Source organism: Pteropus vampyrus, unplaced genomic scaffold (genome assembly GCF_000151845.1).
Source record: "Pteropus vampyrus isolate Shadow unplaced genomic scaffold, Pvam_2.0 Scaffold64, whole genome shotgun sequence".
Taxonomy (NCBI): domain Eukaryota; kingdom Metazoa; phylum Chordata; class Mammalia; order Chiroptera; family Pteropodidae; genus Pteropus; species Pteropus vampyrus.
In genome coordinates, this window is record NW_011888845.1 from 7,664,426 (window position 1) to 7,671,083 (window position 6,658).

At 36.0% G+C, this 6,658-nt stretch overlaps 1 pseudogene; it reads left to right on the forward strand.

Annotated features, from left to right (window-relative positions):
* The first annotated feature begins 5,748 nt into the window (after positions 1–5,748).
* LOC111740486 lies at positions 5,749–6,413 on the forward strand (annotated as a pseudogene).
* Positions 6,414–6,658: the final 245 nt, after the last annotated feature.

Sequence of the window (6,658 nt, forward strand, 5' to 3'; positions counted from 1 at the left end):
AAGCTGAAAGTAATAATATCTCTATCTCTCTCATTTTAAAAGCTAAGGCTAAATAAGTATACTCTCAATACTTTACTTTCATAAAATGGGATTTCTGGATTCTGAAATTTGTTCCCATCTAAATGAACACTGTGAAAAAATCAAGACTTATTTTCTCTTTACAATTCATCCAAAATGATCAAATGTGAAAATTATATAGTAACTATTAAGCAGCCTTCATTTAAAGGAGAAGTACAAAGTCTGATGGGTATTTCAAGAAGAAAACCAACAACAATTGATTCACTCTATCACAGCCTGTCATGTAACAGCTGAGCCCTGGCTCCACTAACAACAAACAAATGTGCCAAGGACAGCAAGATGCATTATGGAGATAAAGCACAGCTTCCTTCATGCCAAAGCACCCACTTGAACAGATGAAGAGAAGGCGTGAATACTGCTTGAAGGTGGATGCTAAGAAGGCAATAGTGACAACGCAATACTGGGCAGTAATTGAGAATGTCAGTCTCATTCCAGACCTCTGAGACAGGGCAGCTGCAGTGTCTTTTGACATTGGCTCTTGGAACCAAGTCATCTTTCTCATTAGGCTTGTTAAATGCCACCTGGCCTTGCTGAGAACTCTGCAACACAAAGACAAATTTCAGTGTTTCCCAAAGAAAGGTGTTATAAAAAGCTAAACAAAGACAATGTTAACACAATGCAAAACGCTAACCTGCCATTGACATTATCCTTCAGTGTTGTCACAAACTATGGCAACTCAATCTGAAAACCTAAGTGTAAATTACAGACTGGTTTAGCAGTTTCTTTCTATCATTGCTGAGAGAATTATTCATGTGCTGAAGCTAACTATGCCCCATAACTAACCTCTGAATGTCATCTTTTAAACTCAAATTGAGAATTTGGTGGCTGGACTCTTAGTTCCCAGATAAAGAGCAGCTAGAATACTCCATCTCTAATCTATTACCATTAAGCATCCAGAAAGCTTCCCAGAAAAGATACTCAGAGATCTTTGTGAACTTTTTAAACCATGAAAAGTTACTTATCACAAAGGCCCTGACTCCCTCTCTACCTCCTTGGCTGCCTTGCTATTCTAGATAATAGAGCAAAGAAGAGGGGGGAAAAAAATAAAACCTGAGATAAAATAAGGTTGAAGTGATTGCTGTTATGCATCCTCTGACAATGAAAAGCAAGGAAAAGCTAATTACTTAACAGTTAGCAATGCTGTCCCCTTAATTAGAAGTGTACTACATTAAGAAGGTATTTGACCAAAAAATTTACAACTTGATTGAGTTGATCATCAACCCTAAAAGAAAGGTCCACTGGGGCAAAACCCAGTACTAGGGAGATCTGTAAAACATTCAGGATCCTTGTTGTTAAGGCTTTGGTGATTTTCTATTGCTTAGGACAGCAGTTCTCAAAGTGTGGTCTACACTCCTGGTCTATACTAGTGGGTACTGTAATCTATCCACTAGGAGTCCTCAAAATTCTTTCAGGGGAAACATCAGGTCAAAACTATTTTCACGATAATAAGCAGCAGCTATTTGCCTTTTTTATTGGGTTGATATTGTATTTATAATGCAAAAGCAAAAGTGAGCTAGTGAGCAAAACTACTCACGCCTCGGCCTGAATCATTCTTCTGTACGTAGCAGTATGTGTGTGTGTGTGTGTGTGTGTGTGTGTGTGTGTGTGTGTGTGTGTGTGTGTGTGTTTGCAGGGGAGGGCGAGGGGAGGGACTATTTCAATTAGAGGTGTCTTTGAGGAATCAGTAAAAAGTACTAACTTTATTAACTCTCAAACCTTAAATTCACTTCTTTATTAATCCGATGTGACAAAATATACATAAAGCTCCTTTTTTCTATACCAAAGTACAATGGCTATCTCAAGGAAAAGCACTTACATGAGTTATGAGGTGAACTAGCTGGCTAAACATTTCAGTCAAAAGAGAACGATAGCCATTTACTCACGCAACTAATATTTCTTAAGCTCAAAGTTCTTCTTCGTCTAGATTAGACATAACAGCCATCAGCTCTCAAAGTTGAATGATACATTAGTGAGTTTTCCATCATTCTTTTTTAGAATTAGTTTTATTGACACATAATTTACATACAGTACAATTCACAAATTTAAAATATAGAATTCAATGGTGTTTAAGATATTTCAAAGAACTGTGCAACCATCACTATAATCAATTGTACAACATTTTTATCACCTCAAAAAGAAACCCCCAGAAAAGCTAAATAACATGCTACTAAATAATAATTGGATTAACAACAAGGAAGAATTCAAAAGATACATTGAGACAAATGAAAATAAAAACACAACAACCCAAAATCTTTAGGACACAGTGAAAGCAGTCCTAAGAGGGAAATTCATAGCAATACAGGCCTACCTTAAAAAAACAAGGAAAATCTCAAATAAACAATCTAACCTTACACTTAAAAGAACAAGAAAAATAACAGAAAACAAAGTCTGAAGTGAGTAGAAAGAAGGCTCTAATAAAGATCAGAGTGGAAATAAATGAAATAGAACCTAGAAAAACAATACAAAAGATAAATGAAATCAAAAGCTGGTTCTATGAAAAGATAAATAAAATTGATAAACGGTTAACCAGACTCATCAAGAAAAAGAGAAGACCCAAGTAAATAAAATCAGAAATGAAAGGGAAAAAGTGACAACTGACACCACAGAAATACAAAGCATTATAAAAAAATATGAAAAACAATTACATGCCAACAAACTGGACAACTTGGAAGAAATGGATAAATTCCTAGAAACATACAATCCTCCAAGACTGAATCAAGAAGAAACAGAAAATCTGAACAGACTGATTCCTAAAAACAAAATTGAATCATTAATCAAAAAACTCCCCAAAAACAAAGATCTTAAACTGGATGGCGTCACAAGTGAATTTTACCAAACAGTCAAAGAAGAATTAACACCTATCCTTCTCAAACTATTCCAAAAAATTCAAAAGGAGGTAAAGAACCCAAGCTCATTGAATGAGGCCACCATTACCCTGACTCCAAAGCCAGACAAAGACATTGCAAAAAAGAAAATTATGTGTCAATATTCCTGATGAACACAGATGCAAAACTCTTTGGCAAAGTATTAGCAAACCAAATTCAGCGATACATTAAAAATATCATACACCACAATCAAGTGGGATTTATTCCTGGGATGCAAGGTTGGTTCGACAACCACAGATCAATTAACATGATACAATACAAAAACAAAATGAAAGATAAAAATCCTATGATCATATCAATAGATGAAGAAAAAGCATTTGACAAAATCCAGCATCATTTATGATAAAAACTCTCAACAAAGTGGGAATAGAGAAAACATATCTCAATGTAATAAAAATCATGTATGATTAACCCAAAGCTAACATCATACTAAACAGGGAAAAGCTAAAAACATTCTCCTTATGATCAGGAACAGACAAGGATATCCACTTTCACCATTTTTATTCAACATAGTATTGGAAGTTCCAGCCACAGCAATCAGGCAAGGAAAAGAAATAAAAGGCATTCAAATTGGAAAGGAAGAAGTAAAACTGTCTTTATTTGCAGATGAGATGGCACTATATGTAGAGAACTCTAAAGATTACACTAAAAAACTTTTAGAACTGATAAATGAATTCAGTAAAATAGCAGGATACAAAATTAATATTCAGAAATCAGTTTCGTCTTTATACAACAATAATGAACTATCAGAAAGAGAAATAAAGTAAACAATCCCATTTACAACTGCATCGAAAAATAAAACAAAATATCTAGGAATAAATTCAACCAAGGAAGTAAAAGACCTGTACTCAGAAAACTAAAAGATGGTGAAGAAAGAAACTAAAGAAGATACAAATAAATGGAAGCATGTACCATGTCATTGGATAAGAAGAATTAACATAGTTAAAATGTCCATGCTACACAAGGTACTCTAAAGATTCAATGCAATCCCTAATAAAATACCAATGACATTTTTTACAGAACTAGAACAAATAATTCTAAAATGTATATGGAACCACAAAAGACCCCAAATAACGCTAGCAATCTTGAGAAAGAAGAACAAAGGTGGAGGTAACACACTACCTAATACCAAACTATACTACAGGATAAAGTAATCAAAACAGCATGGTACTGGCATAAAACAAACATATAGACCAATGGAATATAATAGAGAACCCAGAAATAAACCCACACCTATATGGTCAATTAATACGACAAAGGCAGCAAAAATATACAATGGGGTAAAGACAGTCTATTCAATAAATAGCGTTGGGAAAATTGAACAGATAGATGTAAAAAATAAAACTGGACCACCTTCTTATACCATATACAAGAATAAACTCAAAATAGATTAAAGACTTAAATGTAAGACCTGAAACCATATAACTCCTAGAAGAAAACATAGGCAGTAAACTCTCTGACATTGCTCTTAGTAATATTTTTTCTAATATATCTTCTCAGGCAAGGGAAACAAAAGAATAAGCAAATGGGTCTACCTCAAACTAAAAAGTTTTAGCACGGCAAAAGAAACTGTCGACAAAATGAAAAGACAGCCTACTGAATGAAAGAAGATATTCGCCAATGATACATCTGATAAGGGATTAATATCCAAAATTTATTAAAAATTCATACAGTTCAACACCAAAAAAACAAACCTATTTAAAAATGGGTAGAAGACCTGAACAGACGCTGCTCCAAAGAGGACATACAGATTAGACATATGAAACCCCCACAATCATTAGTAGTCTCTCCTCATTTCTTCCAACTTCTTGAATTCTAGGCAATCACTAACGTACCTTTTTTTCCCCTATAAATTTGTCTCTGCTGGACATTTCACATAAATCATACAATTCGTGATCTTTTCTGACTGGCTTCTTTCATTGAGCATGTTTTTGAGGTTCATCCATATTGTAGCATGTATCAGTACCTCATTTCTTACTATTGTCAAATAATATTCTATTGTATAGATATACCATATTTTATTTCACCAGTTGATGGAGATTTGAGTTGTTTCCACTTTTTGGCTACTATGATTATAATATGCTGCTATAAGTTTTATATACAAGTTTTTGTGTGGGTTGTGTTTTCATTTCTCTTGGGTACACGCACAGTACTGCAATTGCTCAGTTATATGGCAACTCTCAGTTTAACCTTTTGAGTTAAACTGCCAGACTGTTTTCCGAAGCAGCTATGCTATCATTCTTAAAAACTTTCAGCACTAATTCACTCACTCATTTAGGAAATATTTATTGGAAATCTACTATTCCATGCACTAGATATTAGTGATCAAATGGCAAACAAAACAGAGTCTCCACCATAATGGAGATGATAACCTATCAGGGAAGAAAGACAAAATAATAACCCTTGGAACAAATATAATGATAGGTAAAGTACAAGGTACGCAGGACCAGGAAAGAGAGGGACCTAACCTGTTTAGATTCCTGTTAAGATCTCCCTGAGGAAAATATATTTTCACTGAGACTTAAGCGAAGGAATAATTGAAATTAACTTAGCAAAGAAGGGGGAAAGTGTTTGGTACAAAGGAACAAACTCATAAAACTCTAGAGTTAAGGAGGAGGCATATTTTACTTGAAGAACGAAGAGAAATTCAATGTAACTGTAAACTGTGTAATGTGCAAGGTAAAGGAGGATAAAAATTGAGTCTGGAGAAGTAGGCACAGATCACTGAAGGGTTTTTAACAGGGCAGTACCAAAATTAGTTTTTGTTCCTTAAAGAACTTTCATAATGTCTAAAGCCCTTGATGTCCTACAAATGAAGGAGTAGGATGTCCTTAAATTCCTTGCAGCAAGAACCCACTTAGGTGGCACCCACCTTGCTTTCTCATGCAAAAGGAAAAGTGATGGCATCTACATCATAAATCTGAAGAGAACCTGGGAGAAGCTTCTGCTGCCAGCTTATACCATCGTTGCCATTGAAAACCTGGCTGATGTCAATATTATATCCTCCAAGGACACTGGCCAGTGAGCTGTGCTGAAATTTGAAGCCACTCCGATTGCTGGCCGCTTCACTCCTGGTACCTTCAGTAACCAGATCGTGGCAGCCTTCTGAGAGCCATACCTTTCAGTGGTTTCTGATCCTAGGGCTGACCACCAGCCTCTCATAGAGGTGTCTTCTGTTAACCTACCTACCATTTCTTTATGTAACAAAGACTCTCTTCTGAGCTATGTGGACATTGCCACCCAGTACAACACAAGGGAACACACTCAGTAGGTCTGAGGTGGTGAATGCTGGCCTGGGAAGTTCTGTACATGCGTGGCACCATCTCCTGTAAGCAACCATGAGAGGCCAAGCCTGATCTCTACTTCTACAGGGATCCTGAAGAGGTTGAAGAGGAAGAGCAGGCCACTGCTGAAAAGGCTATAACCAAGGAGGAACTTCAGGGTGAATGAGCTATTCTAGCTCCCAAAATTTAAGACTCTTCAAGCCGAGATCACAGACTGATCGAAAGGTACAGGTGCCCTCTGTGCCTATCCAGCTGTTCCCTACTGAAGGCTGGTCCACATTTCTCACTGCTCAGGCCACTGAATGGGTAGGAACAACCAAAGTCTTAAGCGGATCTTCCACAGACTCTTAAACAGAAAATGGAAGTAAGGTTGATGAAAAATAGTGTCCTAAAAAATAATAAAACAAAGAG